The following is a 12,248-nucleotide window of genomic DNA, read 5'->3' as shown; positions in this document are numbered from 1 at the left end:
AATGAAGGGGAGATGTGAGAAGCCTCGCCTCTCGTAAATAAATCACTTTTATTACATGCGCCAGGCCTCATACAGTAGTGCGCACTGCTTAGTAATTTAATTAGATCAGCTCAATTGTAAGATTTATGCCACAGCATAATTTTTGGTTCTTTTCCATTAATACGCAGAGTTGAGGAAGCACTTGAACAAGCATTGTCTTTTGAATGTTGAATTCCTGTGCAAAATGAGGTGTTTTTTCTTTCTTACATTCTTTTTTCTCATTCTGTCTCTCATTCTTCATTCTTCTCTTTTTTTCTGTTATTTCTTTTTTCTTTCATTTCAAGTGTAGAATTGCAGGATTTCTTTAAGAATTTGTTTTAGTTTAGAAAGGTAGCCAATGCCTCAAGACGAAAACTAAACGTGACTTCATTTTCTTTTTGAAATGGAGAATTATTGATTTAATTTCAGTTATGATAATGACGACGCTACATTTAAGCCACATAAAACAATCAGTTCCCCATAGCCACATAAATAAACGTTCATAAAAGAAAAACATTCAAACATAAAAGCACCTCTATATAATGCAGCCATATTAAATGAGTAAAAATCATAGTGTATCAGTGAATCATTTGCAAATAGAAATAATCGCTGCTAGTCTTTTTACAGCCACCAAAGCTCAAATAAATTTGCAAAGCTCATTTTAAACTGAAATGATCAAAATTTGACTTTTATTGACAGCAAAAATAACATCAGGAAGCTTTGACAGTCCCTCACTCACACTGACTGATGGGACGTGTTTGTGTGTGGGGGGGGCAACCCGCCAGGGACGCCTCACGCTGTCGGGGTGTCGGAGACGCCGCTATCTCCTCCCCAGGACGTAGTCTGATCCTGGGGAGGATCTCCAGACTGCTCGGACACTGCGTGTTCACTGACCGGGCCACAGGGGTTGCTACTCCCATGCGGGGGGGGGGGGGGGTCAACAAATGCGTGGTGTACCCTGAAGCGGCTGAGTGAGTGACAATTGAATGGCCCCACTGAGCATGTGACAAATTGAACCCCTGAGGAGTGGGAGGCCGTCGGAAAAAGAAACAAAAAGGTTCTTATTTATTTAATTATTTGAAAATAACTGGCCATTTCTCCGGGTCATACCGTTGTATGACCAGCTGGAAATGAGCCTGGCAAATTCTCTTCTTTTGGCAGTAATGTAGACAGGCAGGAAGTGTGAAGCTTTCACACGCAACATTGGCTCCATCTGACAAGTTTGAAATGTCACATCAGTTTCTCACACACGCAGAGATCCCTGCAAGATTGTCCCATTGGAGCCGTAACAGAAGAAACAATAATATTGCAACCAACAGGTAATTCCATGCGTGGCTACATCAGGAATGTATGATTTGGGGCGGTGAACAAACATTGCATTTTTTTTTTTTTTTTGCAATTTTCACAGAACCTATTTACATGTACAAGATCTCAAACAGCAAAAATCACATAATTAAATGATGTCAATGCCAGTTTTTTGTGGCAATGTTATAGCATTCAACGCAAAAGAACATGAATTAAATTTCACAACCTCTGACATACAGAGGAGTGCCACCCCTATGTAATATAATTTAATGAGAAATAGACCTACAATTATATTTAAAACGTACTGTTAGTCATTAAGAACACATTAATTTGCAAGTTTTTTACATTTATAATCATTTGATTCATTTTTAATGGAAAACAGTCTAAATCTTACACATTATTCCTTTAAGTAACAACCTGCTCATGAAAAATAATAAAATTGCATGATTGTATTTTAATATGCGATTTCACCAATAACATACCAAGTACCGATTACACTAGATACATGCATGAAAATGACATTGTTTTAAAGAAAGACTTATCTATTCTAATGTAATACTTTCCTTAACGTTTCATGACAATGACAATTTTCTACTCTTCAATTTTGTCATTTCTAGTTTGTGATTATGTTGATACCTTTATCAGCTGCCATTGCAAGTGCTAATATCTTGAAATCAGGTATCGTTATTGGTCCAATAGCGCTACTTGGTATCCATGTTTACTGATCTCCCATTTTTCACAAAGCATGTAAATTTCTTTACAATTACAAATACAACGCTGCTTTCAGATATGAATGTTTTGATGGAATTTGATCCACTGGTTTCCATCTACCTCGAGGGGCATCCGTTTTGCCACTAAAAATGATATCACAGTAAGGTCTCAGATAATATCTGTTAAGGCTTTAGACATGTGACCTCCATATGTTTTGTTTTTTTGTTGGTTTTTTTTTCTCAGTTTGATTCATTGGCAATTCAAAATGGTGCTGTTGTACTAGTATTATTAATTATCTTGCAGGATCACTGAGACTAAAGAATCTTTGCTGTCACTTGTAAAGACACGAAAGGTACGTTTGACTGAGTTACCTGCACTTTGAGATTCCTTCACAAGGTGGCAGTATTACCGCTCAAAAGCAGTAAATGTATCTGACTTGCTCTGAACACTGATTTTTTTTACAATTCTGGTGAAATTATGCTCAAGGATTAGTTCATTTTTTAATTTCCCTGCAAAATGGATCATCAAGTTATGCTTCAGCCATGAATCAATGCTTCTCTTCATTCATATGTTGTTTTTCTACACCCCCGCCTCTTGTCCACCGGGTGCCATGTTGGAAGAATTGATTGTTGACTGTCTGAAGGTCCCTTTTGCTTTCTCTCTCATGTCATGCACTTCGCAACTGCTCACATTTATTGTCTGCTTTTCTTTTCTTTTTTTTATGGTCGATCTGAGCAAAGTTCAAGCTCTCTCTAAGGAGCCTTCTGGATTCATATGCGCCTCCCCAAACGGGGACTTTATGGACTTTGTTGCCAGTTGTTTGTCTAAGTTGCTGAAAAACAAGCCTCTGGTCTTTTTTTTTTTTTTTTTTTTTTACTGCATTAAAAAAGGACACCTAGTGTGAAAAGGTTATTTATGGGTGGATGGATGGTGGGTAGTTGGAGCTGTGAAAGCAGCAAAACCCCACCTATGGCTGTTAAGCAATAAAAAAAAAAAAAAAAAGACCGCAAAACATGCTGGCCCCCTGACGTTGCTGATTGCTTTATTGTATTGATCAGGGCAAAGTGTTAAAAACCGTTCTCCTCCTATTAGTGCCGTTATTATCAGCAACCCTGCAACTACTTTCACAGTCATTTTTTTTTTTGTCGCCTCACATACTGTTTTTGTGTCTTCCTCTATCGCAGGGGTGGAAAATCAACAGTGTGTGAAGGAAATATTTCCTGATGAAGAATTTTCTGAAATGCACACTTTTAGTCTCTGATAAGCATTAAATCAAAGGAGGGCTCCCTCACAGGGTTTACCTCGAGCCACTATATGACTAGAAAGTGCCAGGTTAGTACCACACTTATGGTTTTTTTTTTTTTTTTTAAATGGGTTAAAACAAGAAACAAATAGTGTGCAATAACCGTGATTGGTTGCTACCTGAGCAGCTATGATGTCATTTTTAGTTGACAAGTAGCAAAAAGCCCACTCCATTTGTTTCCGTGGACCCCTTCTCATTGGACAGTTGACAAAGATTTCTCAAATGGGGGGTATGAGTCAACCTGGGGTTATATAAGCTAATGCAATTATGTGATAGTACCGTTTCCAAATTAAGAGCAAATTAATTGGAACATGATGGTTTCAGTGACTGACTCCCTTGCAAAATATACTATACCTTTGTTTGCTTTAAGTTTTATGCAGATGCATGTTGACCCTGGAACATCTCCTGGTGTTGAGAAATAAAATACACTTAGAGATACAGATGGCACAGCACTCTGTTTATAGTTTGTTTTTGTTTTTTTCGATCCAAAAATCTTTTGCACTTGGCTAGGGAGTATTTTGCATTAAAAAAAAAAAAAAAAGTATTTCAAAGGAGTTGCATCAATGGGAAAAGGTGGTGAACCACTGCCGTAGACAATTACCTCGGTTGCCTTCCCACTCCCGCAAAAGTATTGGGACACCCAAAGAACGTGAAACCAGAAGAAACTATAAAGATATGACACCACCTTTTAGATCCATTTGTTTTGCAAAATTATAATAAAACCCTTTTCACCATTTCATTCACTAGAACTGCCACCGGGATCGGAGCGTTCCGGATGATATTATTTATCAATCGAGCGCATGGTATATTTATGTTGGAGTGGCTTTTGACCCGTCGAGTGGGTGCCGTCCTTATCGTCAGCGTGCGATTGGAAGGCTGGCGCTTTGCAAGCCACATTTACAGTGCAAATGTTATCGTTCCGATGACACTTTAAACAACCTTTATCAATATATAGTCATTCAAGGTTTATGAGCTTTGATAAATAAAAGAAAAAAAATGCCACAAGGGGTCATAACATGTGTCTATAACACATTTTTTTTCATTTCTGGTATATTTTTTATACAATTTTTCACAATGTATAAAGTTCTCAATAACCGTGTCCTAAGTACAAAAATATTGATTTTTCCCCGACAGAATGGTCCCGCTTCAGTGAGAGCTTGGCAGAACCTTATCATGCTATTATCTTTAAAACAGCGGGTTATCATAATTGCTTACTTAATAATTCTATGAAAAGGCCGAGGTGCAACCTTTGCCTGGGCAGTAAAGTGTCAAGTGTGTTTGATGCCGAGATTTGGAAAGATTGCTTTTTACGCTGCTTTAAATGCTTATTTACATTTAACATGACCAAATGCTGTTTCATAAGCTTATTTCCATCCCGTTATGATTTTCCTTGCTATGCGACTTTTGGATTTCAATCTTCTTAACAACCTCCAGTACATCGCACCAAATATCTCGATAAACAATTCTACTGGCGCCTCAAACTTGGGGGGGGTCTCTTCTCTGTTCCGATGTGATGATTTTCACAGCGCCGCCAGCAAGCAGAACAATGGTGTAGACGTACTTAATCAACAAGCGCAAACTCTTGTCACGTTTGAAGCCTCGGCTAAGCAAACAAGTCGATGACACGCCGTCCTTCTGCCTCGGAGCATTTGCCGCTTCCAATGTTTTCGGGGGCTTTGTAGAACTCTTAAGACAACGTGGAAGCGATTTCAAATCGTCGACATTTTTAGGGACAGTAAGGCGCCGAGTTGTTTTCCCATTGTCAAGAACTCAACTCATTTTTTATGCAGTTTATTCGTGCCCAAAAAAAAAAAATCGACTCACAAAAGGATCAAGATTCTCATTTGAATGCGCTTCAGAATCAACGAGAAATGTCGCAAAATTGATTTTATGAATAAAAAAAATAAAATAATTAAATACGCTTCCTGTGAACCTCTGTGTAACTACGTCGGACACGCGCAGCAACATTATGCGTGCTCCAAAAGCCAACTTCAAAATAAGCGTACCAAACAAAAAGAATGGACAACAATGCAGTAGTAAATACTCATATTTATTGTGCGTTTTAGTGCTTAATTCAAACTTGAATTGGTTAGCCATGGGTCCCAAGATTGCTAGTGACGTTAGAGACATAAAAAAGATGTTTTATATGGAAACAAAGATGGAGATAATCAAATATGAAGGAGGCTAAGCTAGGCTAGGCTACGCTCACTATGGAATATGGCCATAAGAAGCTCGTCAAGCCACTCAAAGGTAAATCAATATTTTTTATTTATGATATTGTTTCATTGTATATATGTATATTACAGTATATATAAGTAGCACTCACTATTTTTTTTCCGATTTTTAATGTGTATATACAATTTTGATGTTTTTACCTGGGGTTTTATACGCATTAGCTAATTAGCATAGGTTTCTATTGCCCGCCATACGACGATTTGGCCTCACGATCCATACTCGGAACGGATTAATTTCGTATTGATGGGGTCCACTGTATTTGATAAATTATAACAATAGATGTCACTCCCTCTCGATTTTCATGTACAGCTAACTTTTGTGCTTGTAATCTGGAAGGCCGCGCCATATTTCCGTTTCCTGTTTTTACCTTCCCGAAACCGACTGTCTGTCTTGCGTCGCGTTTCGTCTCCCGTCGTACCAAACGCGCCCTGTAGATGTCGCCCTATCACCCAATCGTGCAAACACCATTGACCGCAATTCAAATGCGTCGCACGGTCCACGAGTATTATTTATTTTCCCAAACCACGTCGAGCCACACCATAACGATAAAAGAACCACATGTGGCTCCGGAGCCACAGGTTGACGACCCCTTGAATCGAACATTTTAGGATAAGTTCAACCGGTCGCAGGTCTATTTCAAGCTGTATTTCCTAGACAGATGGGCGACACGAGAACATTTGCGTTTTCGTCATCGCGTGTCGGGGAAGTCTAATGACGCAGCTCCACAAGGTCAGTTCCCGTACAAACGTAATGTGTGCCATGAAGGCCGCACCTTGAAGAATTTCATAGGCGGCCCCCAACATTGTGTTAGGTGTTTTTTTTTTTTTTGTTTGTTTTTTTTCCTCCCAAAACCTCACCAGTGAAAGTAATAGACACAGTGTATCCGAAAACAAGCGTTCATTTGGCAGGTGTTGGCCTCCACCGCTGAGCTGGCAGTAACCTTGGAGGGAGTAGACGGGAATGTTAGCCGCCCTATCTGGGCCCACAGGGAAATACTAGAGAGTTTACTTTTTTTTTTTTTTTTTTATGTTCCGAGAGAGAGAGAGACAGATCAATACTCCAGAGTCCATCACACGCTCAGGCATTTTGTGCTTTGCTTTTTTTTTTTTCGTTCTATTTGCAACTCAACAGGCTCGGAGTGACCCTTGAAAAAAAAAAGGAGTTAATAACTAACTTTATCTTTTTTCTTTTTTTTTTTTTAACAGCCAAATGCCGTGCCTCCAAATCAATACACGATACACAAATCTCCCACGAGCGTTCTTTCTCCTGATCCTGAGAGCGAGCCTCTTTCAGAACACCTGCTCCCAATTTTCAAGGCCGCAACCTGGAAAAAAAAAAAAGCTAGTGTGGCTAAGTCAAGTCTCTTTTTTTTCTTTTTTTTTCATCAAGACTCTCGCCTTCCAGGTTAGGACATTTGAACACCATTTTTATCCAAATAAATTTTGTACTACACCATAGCAAACATTAACATTACCGCTAGCTCTCTGTTAGCATAGCTAACCCCCGATTTGGCATAAAACTAAAATGAAATTGACATTTTAAAGTTTAAAATGGATACTTTTACGATTGTACTCGTAGGTTGAGGTGTTACATGAGTACAGGACGCTAAATGTAAACGTTTACACTAGCGAGTAGCTACCAAAGCTAGCTAATTAGGTTTCAGTGTGATTGCGCATTCCTGTAAAAGTCATATCGCTCCCAAACTAAATACCATAATTTTCAATTGAATTATTTGTTTTTTATTAGACAGGGAAAAACGTTTTTTTTTTTTTAATTGAACTGTAGTGATTCAAGCTGGTGGAAAAAGTCCAGAAATTATTTATATTGGGCTCAATTTTTTGGATCACAAAAACTTCATTTCAACAGGGGTGTGAAGACTTTTTTTTTATGATTCTTTGTATCTCAACTAACTTAATGCCGCCACAAAGAAACACTATGCAAGCCGTGTTTTGTTATTTACAGAAGATTCGCCTTATCACTTTTTTCTCTCTTATCAGTGTTTATGCTAATAAGGGAGTACACCAATCACTTGTTACTTTTAGCATACAGGTAGGGGAATTTCCTTAACTAAACACAGTCTAAAATTTCTTGGTTTCCACTCAAATTGCTTGTTTGTGCAATGGAACTGTCTGAATAATAAATTATTTAACATTTTAATATTGGAATTTTTAGTTGGGATCGTTAGTGGGAATATTGTTGGGTTAAAAGTTATTTAAAAGTTATAGACATACTGTATACACATTGTATGTACTGTGTGTATGGTGTGTGTTTGTGTTAATCATATTTTTCGGACTGTAAATTGAATTTTTTTCCCATGATTTGAGCCCTGCAGCTTATGGAGCTTATGGTGAGGTTTATCTGCAGGGTTTTTTTTTTTGTTTGTTTGTTTTCTTTTTTGCCAACCGCTAGGAGACAGTCTGCTGGTAGAACGGGAGATGTGAATCAATGGTTTTGCTCAAAAAGAGTTTTAAGAATATAGTATTTAAAAATTATAAAAATTATACATAAATTAAAAAAATATTTTATAAAAAATATCTGCAATTATGTGTTATCTCCATCATTAAATAAAAAAAAGTAATAAAGAGGCAAACAGTAGTAGGTCGAGGCAAACGCGAAATACAAATTGCGATATTTTCCCCTTATCCGTCAAAGTGTGTATCTTGGCACACAAGTTGAAGGCCTCATCCTGGGAAAGAAGCATTTGGGCGTAGCGTGTTGTTGCTCCCTTTGCAACGGACGGCGGAAAAAAAAAAAAAAATCGGCCGACGTTTGCTTTCATTCCTCCTCTGCGCATCCAAGACACTGGCTCGATATCTGTCTGATAGCGCAAGACCTTGCAGCCAAGCAACACAGCCACTGTTCCGAAGATAAAGAAGCCGCAGCTGACTTTTGGAGAGAAGAGCATCCATTTAGGCGCAGGACAACCCCGCACTCCCAACCCTCGCCCCCGTCATCAGATAGTCGCCGCTAATCTCCCAAGGTCGACCCATCCGTCGGGTTCCGGAGACGGATGACGTGAGGCTCGCGATAGGCTGACTCCGGAGTCGGGATAGGGAGCAGGAATCGGGGAGGCACGAGGGGGGGGTTAGGTCAGGGAGGTGGGAAAGGTCTCCCGATGAGCATGGAGACACCTCTCCGCTGGAGATTATTGCACGGCCGACGACGTTTGCTTAACGCCGACCTCGTGGGAGCCCCTCGCGCGGGGGTGGCAACGCTCGACTATTAGTATTTCTTTTGACAACGGCGATTTATCCGCTTTTAAATTGGTATATAAATGAAGTATCATTTCCTGTAAATATAATATCGACTCCAGGGTCAAGACGTATTGTGTTAGCGCCATTGTGCGTGAATACGTCGATAGATTTTGTTGTCGGCTTGAACTTTATTTTCACTCCGACTCACCTTTTCATTTATTTGCTTCCCCTCGCATTGTAAATGATTCATTAGCGTTGCGCCCTTTTATTTGACTTGAATAAGTCTCCATTGCAAAAACACAGCTTTTCTCATCGTTCAAATTTCTGCAAAAAAAGATGGATGATGTCAGTAAGAATTCACACAATTATTATTTAATTTATTTGATTAATTTGTTTATTGTTATATATTCTTGTATTTGTATCTGAAAGCTTTTTTTTTTATTTAAAAGCTGGTTTTTAAAGTTGGGTAAATGTTTCATAGTTTATAAATCTTGGTTTCTAAATTTTAATATATATGAATATTTAATCTGTTACTGTATGTTTTACTTTTTAAACATTTTCAAAATTTAATAATCATCACTGTGTGTATTATATTTGCATTACATCTAAAGTAGAAATATATTTGAGAACAACAAAAAATTAAAAAAAAAATTCCATTGTCATTTAAAGCAAAAATCATTTGTATTCAATCTCAAATTTGACAAACATTTAATAATTGACACATTGAAATTATTCACGATTTTTTTCCCCTATAAAATATATTGATGTTGTTTTATAAATGGTATCTTCTGTTGAATTATTTTAAAGAAAATTCTCAAAATGTTAATGTCAATGTCCAATTCATGAACTACAGAATGTGAACTGCATTAAAAAAAAAATAGCATTAAAAATGACCCGATTTTGGATCAAAGGTCGTTAATTGCCCGTTGCAAATATTTGCCCCAATGTCTTTTTAAATGTTTAATTTAGGGCAAAATACTCAAAATCTGTTAACATTTGTGCATTATTTTTGTCCAATCCTTTGCTCTTTCCATCAAACGCCTTCCACACCAAAAGCAAAGCATTGAACGAAGCGACTAGGGAGCTGAAATTCCACCCAGATGATGACAACATATCAAAGTTCAACATGGCCTGACCACTTAGTTATCACACTACCCAGGAACGTGCCATCCCCTTGCTAAAAAAGTGATAATTAAGTAGAAGAAAACGACCCAAAAACGGTCAAAATACCGCACAAGGGGTAAAAACGAAGCGAACGAAGCGACTAGGGAGCTGAAATTTCACCCATATGGTGACAACATATCAAAGTTCAACATGACCTGACCACTTAGTTATCACACTACCCAGGAACGTGCCATCCCCTTGCTAAAAAAGTGATAAGTCGAAGAAAACGTCCGAAAAACGGTCAAAATACCGCACAAGGGGTAAAAACGAAGCGAACGAAGCGACTAGGGAGCTGAAATTTCACCCAGATGGTGACAACATATCAAAGTTCAACATGGCCTGACCACTTAGTTATCACACTACCCAGGAACGTGCCATCCCCTTGCTAAAAAAGTGATAAGTCGAAGAAAACGTCCCAAAAACGGTCAAAATACCGCACAAGGGGTAAAAACAAATCCGGCTTACTTTTGGGTGTTCTTCGGCCTTCCCAATTTCCGCGGGTTATACGTTTGCCCGCGCCGCGCCGAGCGCCCGAGCGAGCCGGCCTATCAGTATTACTCGGATGTGTCAACAAATCGGCAGAGGATAGCCGCTTGTTTAATGTAAGCACCTTATCAATTTTTACAAGATGACTGGCCTCGGTGCGGCTGGAGTGTTTCCCCCCCCTCCACGCCGGCTACCGCACATCCTACTCCGACGGGGGATTTATCAAGCTGGCATCCGTTTCAGCAGATAGGATAGTGACAACACTTATCTCCTCATATTCTCTTATCAAAAAACTATTAAAGTGTAGAAAGACACATTAGCACACTTTTTTTTTTTTCCCGCTCACCTCCTTCAATTGCTGTCGTCCCTCAACCCGCGCGGATTTATTTGCGCTCGACACACAAAATCATTCACGGGCGCACATCTGGAAATGTCTTTCCTGGTGTCATTCAAGTGCCGTTGGACTTTTGTACTTCCCGCAAAACAAAAAAAAAAAAAAGCACAAAGGAGGATTTTGAGCTAACATGGTAACCCCCATTTTACTGGCCGGGTTATTAAGGTTGTCCTGACCTGCTGTTGTAGGATTTTGGACTTTTTTTTTTGGAAATATTCGAGATCCAACCGCTATGCCGCGCTTAGATAATTATTAAAAATGTGGTTGGACAGTCACAATTGCTTTTGGTGCAAAACGCCATGACAATTGAGTGTGTTTTAGCCACCTGAAGTGTACTTGAATACAAAAGTTAAAATTATTTGTTGCTATTCATCCCCAAATATAGGACGCACATTTGTATCTGAATTTAGCGTCAAATTCTGATTTTTTCTATGTTACCGAGTATAAGAATCGCCAAGACTTCATAAACAATGTAAAAATTATATCAAAACAAAAATAAATTTGATCTTCCTAAACTCTTCTTATTTTCATACCTGTAAGTTATGCATTTGTTAAGTGTTCTTGATTTCCCACACTGTGAGCGGTCAGTGAACGCCTCGCCAGTGTATTGTTGAATACTGAATTAGGGCTATTACTATCGAATATCTTTTTTTATAACCGATGATTCTTTTGATTGATATATTTGCTTATCTGAAAGGTAAAAAAAATGTTACTCAAGTTCAATTATTGTGTAGTACTTTACTATGTCAGTTAAGTCTAAACCCTTGTGCAGTATTTTGACCATTTTTGCGTCATTTTCTTCCACATTTTTCTCTCTGTATTTTCGCCAAGAAAATCCGCTCACCTGGTAGTGTGCCATATTGAGTTTTGACATGTTGTCACCATCTGGGTGAAATTTCAGCTCCTTTGCGTCTTTTTTCAATGCTTTCCCTCTGATGTATTGCTAGAAAAAAAGTTTGAATTGTAATTTTTATGTGAAATTGTAGTTAGCAGCTGAGCGTTTATTCAAAGATAAATACAAAAGTAATCAAATCCAAAAAGTTCTCTCACTTTGTGGGAGTAATTTACAGAATTTACTTTTCAAAAATGTAACTTTTCACAATTTCCGAAGCAATCTTTTAGTATATACTCACACCTTCTAAAAGTACTATATTGCTTTATATTGCTTTAAAATATTCAACTTATCACTGTCCTTCACTCCATCCCACCCCTGCAGGTCATAAGCGGAACTGCGCTAAATCAACATTAACTTCATTGTTCCCTTCGAATTTCCTTTCATAAAAAACGTCGTACATATTTCCGGACATTCCGCTCCGCTGGCACGCCGAGCTGAGGTTCGGTCATGTGATCGCGGCGTGCCCGGCGAGTACCGCCAGTGTTTGCGGTGCAGAAAAAAAGGGGGTGGTGGCGGGGGCGCTTGCAGGTGCTCGGGGGGGGA

Source organism: Hippichthys cyanospilos, chromosome 12 (assembly GCF_059441005.1).
Source record: "Hippichthys cyanospilos isolate Australia breed blue-spotted pipefish chromosome 12, RoL_Hcya_1.0, whole genome shotgun sequence".
NCBI lineage: Eukaryota > Metazoa > Chordata > Actinopteri > Syngnathiformes > Syngnathidae > Hippichthys > Hippichthys cyanospilos.
This window is presented reverse-complemented; position numbering follows the sequence as displayed.